The sequence below is a fragment of the Meriones unguiculatus genome, chromosome 6 (assembly GCF_030254825.1).
Source record: "Meriones unguiculatus strain TT.TT164.6M chromosome 6, Bangor_MerUng_6.1, whole genome shotgun sequence".
Classification (NCBI taxonomy): domain Eukaryota; kingdom Metazoa; phylum Chordata; class Mammalia; order Rodentia; family Muridae; genus Meriones; species Meriones unguiculatus.
Genome location: NC_083354.1, coordinates 7,236,075 through 7,253,884, shown reverse-complemented (window position 1 = coordinate 7,253,884; position 17,810 = coordinate 7,236,075). Strand labels below are relative to the sequence as shown.

Genomic DNA, 17,810 nt, shown 5'->3' with positions numbered 1-17,810 from the left:
CACCCTATTCCTTTTTATTAACCTGTCCAGTGTGGTCAGATGTGTTCAAGGCTGCCCCTGAACATGATTACCTGAAGCTTTGGAACTATGACTCCCTTTTCGTTTCTAAAGCTGATCAATAGAAATTGAGAGGAGGGGGGTCATCAAACCCCAAACTCTATAGGTGAAAATCAGGTTCTGGTTTCTAAGTCCTCTTCCTACTTTATGCTTTATGGTGTGTCTTTCTCTATGCCTTGCTTGCTCTTTTTAAGTGTATGTCTGTGTGTTTCCTCACTTTCAATATTGAATATTTCAATACTCAATTTCAATATTCAATATTCTTCGATTTCAATATATATATCCTTTATACACACACACACACATACACACACCTCTTTTAGAAAAGTGGGTTAGTCACAGTCCCATTGCCAGACTGTGACATTTACTAAAAGGCTTTAAAAATGCCCAGAATTAAACATAACTGGTAAAACATAACTGGAGTCCATTAATTACTTTATTCAGCAAGCATGTATTTGGTTGACCACTTTGTATTTCATTTATTGTGAGTCAAAAACTTGTATCATTTTCTTGAATTGTTTTTCTGCTATGTAGTTGTAAAATATCTTTAACCACTGAATCTGAAGAGATTCACACAAACATGTTCTGAGGCTGTTGAAATTAGTTGGTCTCTAAATTTGTATGATAAAGAATAAGATTTTGTTGAAACTGAGTCTGAGCTTTCCTCCAGGATTTCAGTGGCTGTGTTATATTTTGCTGTTACTAATTTGTTTTAATTATTAGACTGAATACTTTGTCTTGTATAGGGCTGTAATCAGGGCCCACCCAGTGTCTGGCTCTTAATAGTTCAATTTGCTCAATAAATGTATGACTGGAATTGAAATAGAATGTCCTATTTATCAACACAAGACAACTTTTCTACACCACTCTTACATGACTCTTGATTATCCCTGAAATGAACTTTGGTGATTTTATTTTACATTTCTTAAAAAAGAGCAGCAAACACAGTAAAGAATTAATTTAATGTTCATTAACTTGGAGTTCAAGATAATTCAATTTTAGTTTGCATGAAAACCACTGTTGCAAGATCAATGAACAACTATATTAAAATAAGTGCCTTTAAAAATAAGTGTCCTTCTTAAACACGCACATGGATTGAAAAACGAAACTTAACATTTCCAAGACATTTACAATACCTGACTGAATGCAAACTGATGTCATAATAAAGGCTCATCTATGTAAGAGAATGAGCTGAGCAGAGCTCTAGCTATAATACTTGGTAATTTATACTGTACAACTGTTGAAACGTCTACCTACTAGTGACTTACCACTTTATCACTAAAGACTACAGGACTGCATTCAGAATGCTTAGAATCTATTTTGCATTTTAATATATGGCAGATTTTAGTGTGTAAGGCAAAAATGAATAAAAACTATCCTGACAGGTGGGCAAATGAGAAACGTTCCCTTGCAGGAAGCAAAAATTTAAAAACACCTCTGGAAACAAACAAAACCGAAACAGTCCGTTTTCCCGACTGTTTCCGTGTAGAACAGGAGTCAGCAGGACGTCAGTTTTCCTGATATTTTTCCTTTTCTTCATGGCCAGGTTCTTCCGGGCTAGGAAGCCCCGTGGAGCTCTCCTTAGAACCCCGCCAGAGCATCTGCTTCTATCAGCAAGGGAAGTGCAGAGTGTCTTAGACAGCTCTGGAAAGCTGGCTCCAAGATGCAGGGAACTCCCAGGTATTCCCGCCAAACCCCTGGCGAGCCCTCGCCGAGCCCGCCCGAGCCCCTCCGAGGCGAGTGGTGCAGGGGCTTCTGGGGCTTGTAGTCTCCGTTCGTCTCCCTCTTGATTGACATGAGAAGGAGCAAGGCGGAGCGGCGCTCTGGGCTCTGGCGCCTACCTGCTGGCAGCGCTTGCATCTGCGCATGGACAGAATACTGGCGCCCGCGCTTCCCCTGCCGCCTGAGGGCGTCCTTCCTGCTCAGGAACCCTAGGTTTGGGTAGCTCCTGCCTTCTCTCTGTTCTCTCAGTGCCTCTGGTGCCCTGAGACATCGCTGTGGCTTGGGGTTCCCTGTCGCGCCCTTGGAGGAGGTAGGTCTCCTCATGCATGAGGATGGTCTTCACCTGATTAAGTAGGTTGCATCTGGAGCCTCAGAAACTTTGGCAGGCAAAACGTGAGTTCTGTGGTGTGTTCAACGCCTTTGTAGAAGGCTGGCTCCACCATCTGGATGGTTTCTGAGGCTTCCAGGAGAAGAGGGCATTTTGGGGACCAGTTAATCACTTGTTGAGCAGATTTTTTATTGAGCAAGTACACACCCAGAGGAACTGCAAAAAGTGTGAAGGGTGTTCAAGGTGGGGCAGATGGGTTCTCCTTGTCTCAAGTATCTGACAAGCGTGTGGTACAGGTAATATGTAGATAAAAACCTTCCGTTGAAGGACTCATGTTATGGTCAGAGATGTACCTCATCTGAGGACTAGGACCAGGAGTGGGGTGTACATTACAAAAGGAGCTAGTGAGGGTTCGGTGAGCCTGGATTGTCCAGAGCAGCAGAAAATAAGTGATTTGAATTGATTTATAAAGCCTTGAGTAGCTTTACAGTCTGCGATTACATATTTAGGATTTGAATTCCATCAGGAACCATAGCAAATAAGTCAGTATGTTGCTATTCACAAAATACACATAATATAAGAATTCCATAACATGGAGTCTTCATTAGCTGGATTTTTTTCCCCCATAACTTTTGGATTTTTGAGACAAGGTTTTACTCTGCAGAACAGCCTGACTTCGTGCTGTCAAGACTCCTGGCAATCTTTATGCCTCAGACTCCCAGATGCTGGGATTACTGTGTTGAGTCACTAAGTCTGAATATATCAGGTCGTTTTCAATTAACAATATTTGTATCAAGTTCATTGCATGCATTCTGATTGGCTTGTTTGTATTATCTTTTTTTCCTACTTAAAATTAAGAGATCTTTGCTGTATCTTGTGACCATAGAGATGAGATTTATGATTTACCACATCCACTTTCTACTTTCTTTTGTTAAAGATTCTGGAAGGGCTTTAGATCAAGCACAATATCTTTGTCAGCCAGATGATTTTAAGAGTTGTCAGTGGATCAAAAAAAAAAAAAAAAAAAAAGACACGATTCACATGTAAAAATTGGGCTTGTGGACCAGGAACACAGATTTGTCACTGAGTATTTTAAAAAATTTTTTCATGAATGACAGTAGGAATATTAATATTTGGAATCAGATCTTTAAAACCAATATTATTGAGGCCTTGCTAAAACATATAAATGTTTTATTAATTAAAACATTATTATATTAATGTAGTCCATGGTTTAATATATCCAAGGAAATGTAAAGTCTAGTCTATTTTAGCTTTCTTGGTATATGTGTAGTTTTGCTGTTTGAAAACACTTGAAGTCAAAAGCCTCAATTGAGTAGGTAGCTCAATCAAATCAGTTGAAGCATTAGTGAGGTAAACATACGTAAAGACTGTTTTGCAGAGTTTGGAGGAGCTGAGAGTTAGAAAGGTAAAGGCTTACAAAGGCAAAAGAGTTGAAGACAAAGTGAATAATTTTTTAGATACTGAGGTGTTCTAAAATGAGGGAAGTGATTTTGAATGTCAGATACAGCAGCTGGAAGTAGTAGCATGGAGGATTTGTCCATTATGTCACTTGTAGCAACAGTAAGGACACTCAGGTAGTATGAGGGTATCGAAAAGTTCTTTTTAAAAAAAACTGCTTGGCCCCCTGCACACATGTAGCAGATGGGCGGCTTGGTCTTCATATGGGGCGCCTGGCGAGTGGAGGTGGGGAACTGTTTCTAACATGGACTGTGTTGTCCGCTTTTGGATCACTTCCCCCTGGAAGGACTGCTTTGCCTGGTCTCAGGGGATGAGAATGTGCTCAGTCCTGATGTGCTGGGGAAGGTTAATATGGCGGGGGGGGGGGGAGGGGAATCTCCTTTTCTGGAGGGAAAGGGGGACCACTGGGAGGAGAGGAGGGAGGGGGCACCCTTGAGATGTAAAGCAAATAAACTAATGTAAAATTTAATTAAAGAAAAAAAACACAATAATTTAAAACATTTTGTAAATACACATTTTATGTTGATCATATTACACTTTGCACCTCCCTACTCTAACTTTCCATATCCTTTCCCCTTCCATTAGTAGCCTTTGTACGCCTAGACAGCTTCATTTCTCCTTCGTGTCATATGTATACATATACTTTCTGTATCTCTATACAATCTAGGAACCACCGTGAATGAGAGAAAAGACATGCTTTTAGGTGTTGGCTTCGCTCTTTAAAATGATCATCTCCAATTGCATCAAGTTTCCAACAGAGGACATGACTTTTCTTCTTTATGTTTGGCAAAATATTCCGTTACGTGTATGGAACACATTTTTCTTATCCTGTCTTCTGTTGTGAACACTTCATAGGTCCCCTGATTTGGTTAGTGTGAAGAGTGCGTCAATAAACAGTGCTGTATTTGTGTGATGCCTTGACTTGAGTCAGTTGAGTAAATATCCAGGAGTGATATAACCAGAAAACATAGAAGATTTGTTTTTAGGTTTTGGAGAAACTTCCATTCTGACTTCCATTGGGGCTGAGCTAGTTTACATTTGCACAACAGTTTATAAGTATTCCTTTGTGTTCACGTCTTCACTATCACTTTCTGTTAGTAGTTGTTTTAGTGATTATCATTCTGACTGTGGTAAATAGTCTCAGTATAGTTTTTAAAGCTATTTTAAACCTTTTTTGAGGTTATAATAAAATTACATCATTTCCCCACTTGCTGAAATTCTTTTTTTCATCACTTCCTATGTACACTCTCCTCTTTCATTCATTCAAATTCATGGCATTTTTTAATTGTTCATATATATTTATATACATATATATTACACACATACACATATGTCTGTGTTTGTGTGTGTGTAAATATATAAATATAACCTTCTCAGCCTGTATAATGTTTTGATTTGCATTTCTTGGATGGCTAATAAGGTTTAACATTTTTCTTTTTTTTTTGCATGTTGACTATTTGCATTTCATCTTTTGAGAATTGGCTGTTTACCTCATTAAGCCATTTACTGATTAGGCTGTTTGATTTCTTATTTAGTTTTTGTGTTCTTTATGTATTCTAGATATTAATCCTAAAAAATAGCTAACAAAGAGTGTTTTTCATTCTATTCGCTTGATTCACAATATTAACTAGTAACTCTTTTTTGGTGGTTAGTCTAATGCTAATTATTGACACTCAGGATCTGGCTACTATCCACTGGATAGACCCATTCTTGTTTGTGTAAACCTGCCTAAAACATTGTACCTGAGTGGTTCATTAAATGGCCTATACCTGGGAAGGACAGAATTGGGTAGGCATGGCTACGTTCCCGAGCTTTTGGGGACTGAAGGATCACAAGAATCACAGACAGTGAGACAGGAAGAGAGGAGGAAGGATGCCAAAATGGGTTACGTGGAGAAGGAACCACGTGAGCGAGGAGAAAAGACTTCAATAATGGTATAAAAAGGCCCAACTGGTGCATATTTTGGAACATTGCTTGTGGTATGTAAGGACAGATGAAGAATATAGGCAAGTACCATGGGATTATGTGTGGAAGGTAGAACAAATGAGGAGGACCAAGGTGGATGGCATTGGATGGGGGCTGGGAGGTGGATAGTGACATTAATGAGCCAGTGTAAGTAAAATATCTGCCTGGCTCAAGGTAAATAAGGCAGTAACAGGTCTCTGTCTTATTATTTGTGATAGTGGTTTAGATAACACTGCCACAAAAACCATAGAGCTAATAATAAACAATTTAGACCAATACTTTTATTAAAACTACAATTCTTCTATGCTGAAACATTGATTTCATTATGTCCTAATCATCTGTCATTGATCTTATTTCATGAATGACTTGAGTTCTGCCAAATCCTTGCCTATGTATGTACCTTAAAATGTCTTTCCTTTTTTTATTTTTTCTCTAACAGTCACAGAGTTTCAGGTCTGATGGTGTCTTAGCTAGGGTTTTGTCACTGTGGTGAGACACCATGACCCTGGTGACTCTTATGAAGGAAAACATTTAATTGGGACTGGCCTACATTTTGGAGGTTTAGTACATTATCTTCATGTCAGGAAGCATAGTACCGTGCAGGCAGAAATGATGCTGGAGAGGAGGCTGGGAGTTCTACATCCTGGATGGCAGGAAGAGAGAGTGCCACTGGGCCTGGCTTGGGCTTCTGAATCTCTAAATCCCACCTCCATTGACACACCTCCCAATAGTGTCTATAAAGGACATTTTTATTCAGACCACCACAAATGTTAATTTTCTCCTTTGTTAATGTTGAGAGCAACCTGAGAATCATGGTATTTTGAAAGGTCGAAGCCAAAGTGTATGGGGGAAAAGCCCATGAGGCCCCAACTATAAACAAAAAATTATAGAGAACTGAGGAAAACTAGGAATGGGAAAGGTAAAGGTGATTTTCCCCAGGGTAGAGAACACCTATTGGCCTTCCAATGCAAAATGGTTAGCTCCGAATACATATATAAATGTAACACTATACAGAATTCATTTGTTATTTAGGAATATATATGGATATACATATATGCATACAATAACAATTAGTGAAGAAAGAGGCCATTTGAAGGACAGTGGGGATAGATATATGAGTTTGGAGGGAGGAAAGGAAAGGGGAAAATGGCTTATAATTTCAAATATAAAATAAAGAAATCATAAGAGGATCCATTTGAGCTTATCCTTAAATTTTACTTTCTGTGTTAGGGATGGAACCAAATGTGTTAAGCTCGTGAGACAAGTGTCCTATCAGTGAGCTATATCCTCAGCTGGAGGATATCTAAAAACTAAACAGCTTGGTTGCTTGCTCTTTGATCAGTTGCTCCTGGTGATGTGGCCTTACCAGAACACAGAGGAAGAGGGTCTAGGAAGTCCTGATGAGACTTGATAAGCTATGGGCAGATGACAGAGGAGAACTCTCCCCTTCAGTGGACTAGGAGAAGGGAATAGAGAGGAAGAGGGAGGGAGGGTCGGGCTGGGAGGAGTTGAAGGAGGGGTCTTCAATCAGGATATATATATATATATATATATATATATTAAAATTAAAATAAAAAAGAACTGAAGGAATGTCTCCAGCCAAAGGAGGAGTTGAAAAGAACTAAAGAGGATTTGATATGCAATTGGTGCATATTTTGGAACATTGCTGGTGGTATATAAGGACAGAAAGCTACTGGCTGTTATTTCTGAGGTGCATTTCAAAAAATAGTCTCAGTTTTCTCATGATCTAGCTGAGTGGCTATGGCTCTAGCTTGCTTTTTTGTCTATTCACTTGGTATACCCATTACCTAATACTTTTTCATTAACCATCCTGTGTTAGTACTAGGGATTTCCGCTTTAGTTATATAGATTGTAATCAATAACATTTACTAATTATGGAGTGTTTATATAAATATTATATATATGAATATATATGTTAACTGATTAGCTATCACGATCCAGATGCAGTTATGATACTTGATGGGAAAGAATATCCACCTGCATTAGAAGGAAGGAACAGGTCCTGTCAGTATCAACGAAAGTAATTTCAAGCAGGGAATAAATTTAGAGCCTTGGTAGGAGGTCAGCCATACCCCTCCCATGCTGACATGATGACTTACTACCATCTTCCTGGGTCTTATTTCAGTGTCGGGCTTAGTTTCCCTTTTTGGGAATTTGCAATATATTTTTCCGGTGGGTTGGTGAGATGTGTTGGGAAGACTTTAAAGAACGAAGACTTCATAAGGTTCTTCCTCAAGCTTAGTATTGCTGCTTCATAGTGACTAAATATGAACTAAGTGGCCATTTAATTTTATTCATGGTACAGTTATTCCCATTAGGGGAAAAGAAAGGTTTGGGGAATGATAAATCGATGATGAGCCACAGCCACCACAGACTAAGACTCTTCGCATCCTTTGGAGACATCACAACAACATAGTGCCTGTCACTTCTTATTAGGAATTTTTGGTAACAGCCAAATCAAAGTATCTTTTTACCCCTTTCCTGTTTTAAATTTTAATGCTTTCTGAGTCAAATGATTGGGGAATAAGCATCCACTCTGCAGGGAAGCAAAGTGACTATTGCTGCTATGATTTGGCATTAAAGCGCTGAGTGTTGGCTAAGTGCTTTACAATCAATTTTATTGTTCAGTTTAAAAGATAGCCTAAATTCACCTCTGTCAAGTTTTGTTTGGTGTGATTCAGAAAAAGGATCTTTTCTTTAAAGAGGCTCTTCTTTGATATGGAAGAAAGTGACTAATGAAGACGAGGTAAAATATAAGAAAATGGAAGAGAGTAAAACCTTTAGCAGACAATATTATCCATGTGATTCTTTTTGTTCCTGGTTTTAGCAATGGAAGTATAAGTGAAAGTACAAACAACAGTTGAAATGCGATGTTGTGAGATGTCAGCTCTCCTTGTAATATGATTTTTTAACTAGGGAACCCAGATGTATGTATGTGTGTGTGTGTGTGTGTGTGTGTGTGTGTGTTGTAGCGTATCAGTATATGCCTTTTAATATAAATATACCATTTTAAAACACTAGGTTTTATTTAGAACAAAGTCTGGCAAGCAGTCTATATATTGCCAAAGAGTCAATATTTAAGGCTTTGTAGGCTGCACCATTTATATTGTAGCTGCTTAGCTCTGAAGTTCTAATGCAAAAGCAGCCATACATAATCAAATAAATATGACCATTTTATTTTTATTTTTGGTTTCATGTTTTATAGAGACAGGATGCCCTCATTTGGCATGTGGGCTGTGGCTTGCCAATCTCTGATTTATAGCACCTCAGAGATTTCCTAGTGAATAAGGAGTACTATAGATAAGAATGATTGATAGCTGAATACTACATAAAGTCAGAGATGGACTCGTTTATTGACTGTTATATCTTCATTAATAGCGCAGCTTCTGGTAGGTGAGAGTTAATGTAGCTTATTTGTTGAACAAAACAATAACTAGTAAGGTTGTATGGTGGGAGATTACCCTAGGTAGGCTAGGACATTCTACAGTTGATTTCCAGGTTATGTGATATGACTCTCAAATACTACCACTTTGGATAAAACAGATATTTTCTTTGAGTACTTAGTTCAAAGAACAAATTCAGGGAAGATGAGTGAAGGAAAAGAGATTTGCTGTAAAATGATAGTAAGAAACCTTAGGTTTGTTGATCTCCACCAGGAAAAATGAAAATTGTGTCCTTTTGGAAGTCTACTCAGAGAATGTATTTTAGCCTCTCTCTCAGTCTTGGGCTTTCTTTGTTTTTGCTTTTTTTTATATATAGTTAATTATTTTTAATGACTATGTCAAGAATACACAAGGAGTAGTTTTGGGACAACTAGATGAAGAAGAATACAATTAAGCTCTATGTCACACCATATATAAAAATTAACTCAAAATAACCCAAAGACCTTAAATTTGAGAGTGGAAATTTGTATGATCATAAAAGCATAGGAAACAAACACAAAAATTGACAAATGGATTCTGTCCTCTGTGTTGGGCTTTCTTTGTTTTATGTGGCTTTGTTAACATCTTTGATGAATGTCTTCCTTTTGTCCCTCCAGATTCTGTACCAGTTCTTGGAGTTTCATGGAACTCTCCATCTTGCTGCTTCCTACTTCCTAGCACTCCCCTTAAGATACTCCAGAGGCCCCATCAGGGATCCTTGTCTTACTCAACCATCTCTTGTGGTTTCTCTAACCGATCATTCCTCTCATTCTTTAGGCTTTGAGCAATGGAGGGATGCTGTAGTGTTGCTGTGATTAGCAGCTCCTGGGTCATTGTTTTGCCTTCTTAGTTGTGGCCACATTTAGAAGCAGTCTCTAATAATTGTACTCTTGGTTTTTTATATAGTCAGCTTAACACTTTCCAGAGATACATATTGTAGGTCAAATAATGGCTTAGTTTAGCCACAGTCAGTGACTGTTTCTGTGCTTCTCTCTCTCTGTGTTTGTGTGTGTGCACGTGTGTGTTTGTGTGTGTGCTTGAATATCAGCCATGGTTCATGTGTGAATGTCACAAGGAGTCAGTTCTGTCCTGTGGCATGGGGTTCTATGGATCAAACTCAGGTCATGAGGTGGCAAGCATTCTTACCTCTAGAAAGCCTTTTGCTTCTGTTTTTTTTTTTTTTTTTTTTTTGTAGGATCTCATGGTTAAAATGGTCCTGGAAGGTGACTCAATTAACCATTGCCATCAGAAGTTAAGTTCTATCATACCCTGCAATGCTTGAGCACCTTCTTTAGTAGGGTACTCACTAGTCTTTACATTCTCATACATGTTTGTATACCTGACTGATGGGATATATATTCTTTCACTCCTTCCAAAGAATCTGTCCTCTTTATTGGGGCTCCTCAGAATAAGCCTTGTCTGTTGCTCTTCTAGTCTTTTGACAATAGACTTCAAGGTTCTTTGCTACCTCTGTATGAAAATGGAGTGCATACATAGTATCTCTATTTAAATATGTGGTCTGATGCTGTTGGATTGAGCCTTGGTGGGCAGGATGACTTCACCTGGAAGATGAAGATGTAAAGGAGCAACATCTCTCTCTTGTTTACACAGATGTGGTAAACCTTAGGGTCATGCACTAAAGGACGCAAGCACCACACATGATATGAACAGTAGTCTTCAATAATCACTTAAGTTTTTCCCTTTCTATCACAGACCTATTAAAGACTGTAATTAAGGACTTTCAAATCAATGGAATAAACTATCTTAAAAATCATAGTACTTATTAATCAACTTCTGCTTGCTTTTACTTAAAATATAAAAAGTATACTGCTCATAATTTTATTATTTTAGGGGAGACTACTTAAATATTTTACTATATTTATGTTATAAATCTGTATTTTTAGTATCTTGTTCTATTTAGTTTTTTTGGACTATTTATTTTTATCTGGATTTTAGTTCTCCATTATATTTATTATTATACACCTTAAGTCTTGTGAATTTAACAAAATATGTAGAAATGTATCACCTTTTATGTTGAACATAAAAAGGATTTCAAGGAAATGTTTAGAAGTGAATCCTTAAGTAAATCATTAAATTTAGGTAGTTTTTGTACTGGAAGTCCAATTTGTTTTATTTCAGGCTTCTCCTATATTTCTCAGTCCCTCCAGCTCTTCCTCCTTATTTATTCACTCAGTTCATTTCTTACTTTATTTTTGATTAGATTTCATTCACCATGGCAGAACTGTGGAAAATAAACCCTCTTGTATTTAATACATGCTTTAGTTTACTTGGAATAAATAGAATAATAGAACAGCCTATTAGAAACTAATTTTGATGGTTGATGAGAAAGATGTAACATTCCTAATCTTTAGTATATTTCAAAGGCTGCTTCTTTTCCTATATTTTCTTTCTGCTTAACACAAATACCTGTCATTGCAAAATGAAAAACCAAACAAAACATGATTATTTTATACCCCACAGTGATGGCTGTTTATTTCTTCTCAGGACAATGGAAGGATAAACTTACTTTTCTTTCTTCACTGATTGTATATGATTATCATTCATATGCTTGTTTGTAATCTGTTTATTTTATTATTCTTCTATTTCTATTTCTGCTGTCTTTCTGGGTCTCCAGTGTCTGGTACAACCAATCATTGTTTTTGAATGTTCCTTGATAATAGAAGACTGTTTAATATTCTTTTTTTCTAAAGCAATGCACAGAATATTTCACTTAGTTCTGAAAAAAAATTACTGCTTCCCAAAACCGTGTTTGTCTGATAGCTATATCCTAAATGATCCATTATTATGCAAGCTTTGTCTTTTAAAACATTCATGACTTTCATCCATTAATCTGATGATTAATCATAGCTATTGCAACCATGTAACAAATAGATTTAACATTATATATGTATATGTATAATTCTGATAAACACTTCATCAACATCATTTTCCTAAAACAAATGTGTTAGTTTAAATTCTATGTGAATGCAAGTGGGACCAATGTAATTGCAGACAGCATATGGAGCAACTGGTCCTGAATGCACATTTTATAAGTCACTGTTAAAAGGATGGTAAATACTAGCCAAACAGCAAGTTTTTCAGTCTGTCCTAAAATAGATGGACGCTTCATCAAATCAAACAAGGAACTGATTTGAAGAACATGGTGGCTGGGAATTTAAGTTCTTCAGTTATTATTAGCGTGTCGGCCTGCTATTTTACTGCTCATTGGTGAAAACTAAGGTTCAGTAAAGAATGAAGGAAATATTTAAAAAAATCTCATGTTGTGAGGGTAAATGTTTTATCAGCATTATTTTGAACTCTTTATTTTCTGATACTTTTAGTATGTGTTTCTGACTGGCGCCTGTCATTTCATGGACCTGATGGAGTCATCCTAGAGCCTTCCTTCGCTTGCCCTGTCCAGTCTGGTAGCAACCTTCCAGTGCTTCTGGGATTCTTCGTGTGCACTTTTGCTATTTGGGCCTGGTTCTTCTTCTAGAGTCTTTCACTCTCTAGTGACAGCATCCTTCTAATTTTTCTCAGCAAGCAGAAGAAACTTCTTCAAATACCACTTCGATTATTTCCCTTATCCACTCAGAAGGCTAAGATATCTTCTAGCTATCTAGTAGTATAGGAAGTTCAAGTTTTGCCAGCTGACATTCAAGGTCTTATTTTCCCTGTCTTGTTTTCCTTTACTCCCCAAACTGTTACCAAGATCAGGTCTACAACTTCACATCATCTTGGATGGGATTAACAAAAATGTTCAAGAGTTGTAACTGATTATGTTCATCACTAAATTGTAGGCTTATTGGTGGATGTCACTGGAGAGGAGTTTTCCCAATCAGAGAATCATCAGAGGAGGCAGGCATGATGAAAGGGAGTGCGATGCTGGGAGAGATGGGTGTGGAAACCACACTGGGAGAGCTTGATTGCTCTATTCAAATCCTTGGAGAGTGATTTAGGAAAGTGAACTCTATGCTGTTTTACTACCAAGTGCAGACACAGGAATAATAATTAGAGTACAGAGCGTATAGAAGGAATTTCCAAGAGTTGTTCCTTATGTAATCAGATTTTCAGTACTGTTCCTGTCCGTGAGTCTGGGATGGATTTCTAATTCTGTCATTAGTTGACAGACTAAACCATCTCTCTGATGTGAAACTCTTTGGGTTCATGATATATACAGCATGGTGTTGTGTTACATTTTATTATACCTGAAATATACCCAAATAGTTATTTATGCCTCAGATGCTAATTTACAGTGTCCACGTGGCAGCCAGAAAAAAAAAAAAAAGCTGTGGACTCAAATTTTATCGTTATTTTCAACTAGGTGATTTCTGTCTGGTTACTTTTTGTGTTTTTTGTTTTTGTTTTGTTTTTGTTTTTGTATCACAGGGCTATTGGGAAAATCAGTTATGTTGATGGGCATTCGTTCAGATGCTTTGTATCAGAAAAGCTGTCATTCACAGAAACATTTATTTTTCTTCTCTTTTATTTTATGGTTTTCTTTCGTGCTGAGGATTGAACACAGGGCCTTACACATGTTAAGGAAACACTGTACTGCTGAGCTTCATACACCCAGCCTCAAGATTTTCCTTCTTGTTTGTTAAAACCATGCTGTTCCTCTCTAAAAGCATTTTACTCCCCACTGCAGAGGTAAACATCAAGAGATACATTGGTATTTTGCTATAAAGGAAAAATCTCCTCTCGTTATTTTAAATCCATCCCTAAATGCTTTTTCTTTTTTTAAGTTTTTTAAAAAATATTTTCTTTATTATTATCATTTATTAAAATTTATTCAATTTGTATCCTGGCTGTGGCCCCCTCCCTCAGCCCCTCCCAATCCTACCTTCCTTTCCTCTTCTTCCCTTATGCCCCTCCCGTAGTCCACCAATAGGGGAGGTCCTCCTCCCCTTCTATCTAACCCTAGTCTATCAGGTCTCAATGGCTGCATCATCTTCCTCTGTGGCCTGGCAAGGTGGCACCCCCCCCCCCCAGGGGGAGGTGATTTCTCTATTATTAGCACATTTGATTTTGTTAAGAATGACACAAAGGTAATGGCAAATTAAAATTTTCAGCAACATAACAGTATCTGGAAAGATCTCCAGACTTTCTCTTTCTTCTTTATTTTCTGTTATTATAAAGACATGTAAAACATACTTGCCCCTGACATTTGCTTATTAAGAATGAATTTGAGGCCTGGAGCATTAAGTCAGTGTTAAGACCACACTGGATCTGAGTCCTTTTCCCAGCACCCCAAATACATGGTGTGTACCTACCCAGGCATATACACGTAAATAGTATTTTTAAAACATATTTGAAAATCACAATTAGCCTTTTTATTTACGTTATGGATTCATTATTTTGTTTAACATGAAAAGGAGGCTAAGTGGTAAGTAGCAGGGTGTGGCCCCTTTGGAGGGCCTTGAGGACTCTTGCACAAATCTCTCCTAGTTTTTGGTGTTTTTCTGACAATCTTTAGTGTTCCTTGTGACTATCGCGTTTTCTGTGTCTTTTATGCTGCATTTCCTTCTCAATATCCAGACATGTCAGCATGTCTGAGTTTGACTTTTTAAAGGAGATTTTTTTAAAAGATATATATGTGTATGTATCTGCTTATGTAGATGCCCTAGGAGGCAGGAAGGGCATTGAATCCCCTGGAGCTGTAGTTACAGGAGGTTGTAATTCCTGTGCGTTGTGACTCCTGACCAATGTGGGTGATGGGAACCGTAATTCTGGTCTTCTGAAAGAGAAATAAGTGCTCTTTGCCAAAGAGCCTTCACTCCAAACCTACTTTCTCTCTTTTTAAAAATAAATTCCTTTTTGGCTTTGAGAATTGCATATATGTACACAATGTATTTTGATCAAGAATGAGTAGTATATAAAAGGGGGTGAGGAGTATTGCAATTTCTGAAATTTATTGTAAAATAGATATTTTATTAATTTCTGCCCAACTAATCTTTGTCAGGAAAGATACATCCTGGCTATTGTGATCTCTGGTGCTTCATGAAAGTAGCTTTTATATTAGCAAAATAATTTCTCAATCATTTAAGCAAAGTAAAAAAGAAAATGCTTCACTATATCACCTATGGAGCCTAACTATGCCATAAGATCAGTTTTAATGAGCTTGCTGATCAATTTGAAAAGATGAACCCTATCAAAAAAAGCATAGTGCATTAGCCCATTGCTTGCTTAAAGATATTGTCCAGTTTTCAAAAGAAAAATTGATATTATTAAGTATTGCATTTGTGTGAGAGTATATATATATATATAATTATATGAAATGTACACATTATATACGTATATGTATATATAATCATAATTATGCTGTAACAGTTCAGTTTTGGGCATTGTGCTCTTTCTGGTGCTGAATGAAAAACTGAAAGCAGAGGAAAATGAATTTGTGCCCATTGTGTATATATTTTATATAGTACTCTTAGATACACATATCCATGTTATAATTGAACCATTAACATTCTTCCCATGAGCCAGATGCTTTATTAAGTATCCTGTTTGGATTTTCTCATTTAATATTCATGTAAATTTGCCTTATTTTTTTAGAAAAGCAAGCAGGCCTGTGGAGAGTAAGCAAACATGCTTGAGTGGTGGAGCCTGTACATTAACCAAGATTTTGGCCTTCACAGCTGAAACTTTTCATTGCCATTATAACAGCTGGAACTTTTCATTGTCATTATAGCACTTGTCGGGTGGTTCTGTAATTACAGATTCATAATTGGAAAAGATGGTGGTCAAACTGTATGGCTTTCATATCAGCGCTGAAATCTGTCCTCAGCTCTGGCTGATGGCTGTTCAGCTTCTGCTTGAGTAACTCCAGTAATTGGAATTTCATAACGTCACAAGACAGCACATTCTATTATTGGGCAGCTCTTATCAGTAGTTATCTTTTTCGTCTGGCTTTTGGAAATTTGTCCCCCTGTAATTTCCACCTGCTGGTTCTAGTTCTGCTTCTGGAAAAACCCTGACGGTCTGCCTTTCCCCCTTTGCCTGGCAGCTCTCCAAGGTTGTGCTCCTGAGTTCTTGACAGTGCTGTCTGGGTGTAGAGTTCTTAGGGAGGCAAATAAGGTGGGGCTTGAGGCAACACTATGGATCTCAGCCACTGCCATTCAGCTCTCTCTTTTAGGCATGCATTTCCAGGTCTTTCCACATCAGTGGGGCCTGTCAATGCATCTCTGCTAGGAAGTCACCTGCTATTTGGGGTCAATTCTTAATACTCCTTAATGCTGGGGCAATTTTTATCTCACTATGCATTTTATCTGAGTTGTTTTAGCTGCTCGTCACAATCTGAAGCATGTGTGTTTTCCTTATTTGCCTAGTGACTTCTGTTTAAATGAAAACACTAAGTGGTCTGCCTGTTTCCACCACTGCCACAGTCTTTAAGGACTTGAGGATGTAATATGTGGCCAACAGACACTTGTTAAATAAATCAATGAATTGCCACCACACTCACATTTCAGGGCCCTGTGCACACCAAAGAGCCCACATTCTAAGGTTTGAAAATAATAGTAATAACAATATCATAAGTGTTGTTATTAATGTGTGTGTGTGTGTGTGTGTGTGTGTGTGTGTAAACTTCAGGGGATATGTTTGTGTAGTCAGTTCTTTCCAGTCACGTTTACATATTTCTAGAAGCTGAGGTCAGGTAGGTAGAATTGCATGGCAAGTTTCCTTATCCATCTTGCCATGGTCCAAGCCTTGCTCACCTTCTCAGCAGAAGAAAATGTGCAATTGGAAACTATTAATTTTTCTTTTAATCTTTCAATTTCATACACGTATTGGTCAGTGAACTTCCTTATGACCTAGGAATATTATCTGACAAAACAGTTGCCTGCACCACATTTTCTGGCATTGTGTATTCTAATGCTAAAACTTTACTAGTTAATGAAAGTGAACTTTACCATTAGTTTATTCTTTCAGTAGCCCAGAGTTACAGTTTAGTGTGTAAATGTATGCTGACTTTTCCCCCAGTGGTTTCTTTGTAGCTTTTTATCTTGAGCTTTTGCTTGACAGTGTGCCAGTGACCACATCCTCAAATAGTTAGATATTTCCACATTAATGGGTTTTGGACCTAGTAACTGAATAAAGGTGAGGAGAGAGATGAGCGATGTGCAGACTCTAGAAACGTGGTTCTCAACCTTCCTAATGCAGCCAACCTCTAATACAGTTCCTCGTGTTGCAGGGATCTCCAATCATAACATTATTTTTGTTGCTACTTTGTAACAGTAGTTTTGCTACTGTTATGAATTGTAATGCAAAATATCTGTGTTTTCTGATGGTCTTAGGTTACCCCTGGGAAAAGGTATGTCTGATTTCCCCCCCAAAAGAGTCTCAGCCCACAGGTTGAAAACCACTGTTCTCGGGGCACTAGACTGTTTGTCCCCCAATGGGTAGAGTTTAGGAAACACTCCTTGTGTTCTGAGAAAACTCTATTTCCATAAGGTGGAGGTAGGATACGGTCACTGGTAGAAAGAATAGTTTTGTGTCCGATTGCTGTTTTGTCATTAGAGCAGTGCACATTGGCTAGCTGACAGCCTGGCTTTAATGGAAGAAACCAACTGAAGTCAGCAGAACATCTCACTGTACCAGGTGATCTGCCTTTTGGCAGAGTGAACAGGGAAGGATTTCTTCGTAGCCCTATGAGTTACTACCACGTGCTGTTACAGTTGTTGAGTGTTGCACATCTACCCAGATCAAATGATGCTGCCAGTCATTGGTCAGACCATTCTGAATTTAAATCTGCAGGGTCCTTATTGGTTAAGGTGCTAGGAAACACTGTGGCTGCTTGCTTAATTTTTTTAAATGTT

General features: G+C 37.8%; 1 protein-coding gene across 1 annotated transcript in view; it reads left to right on the top strand.

The window, feature by feature from the left end:
* The first annotated feature begins 1,961 nt into the window (after positions 1–1,961).
* The window catches only part of Mei4 (meiotic double-stranded break formation protein 4), a 191,645-nt gene continuing 175,796 nt past the window's right edge, over positions 1,962–17,810 (top strand). Inside the window, exon 1 of the mRNA XM_060384692.1 lies at positions 1,962–2,089. The gene's annotated coding sequence lies outside the window, so the exon portion shown is untranslated. The remainder of the gene's footprint in view (positions 2,090–17,810) is intronic.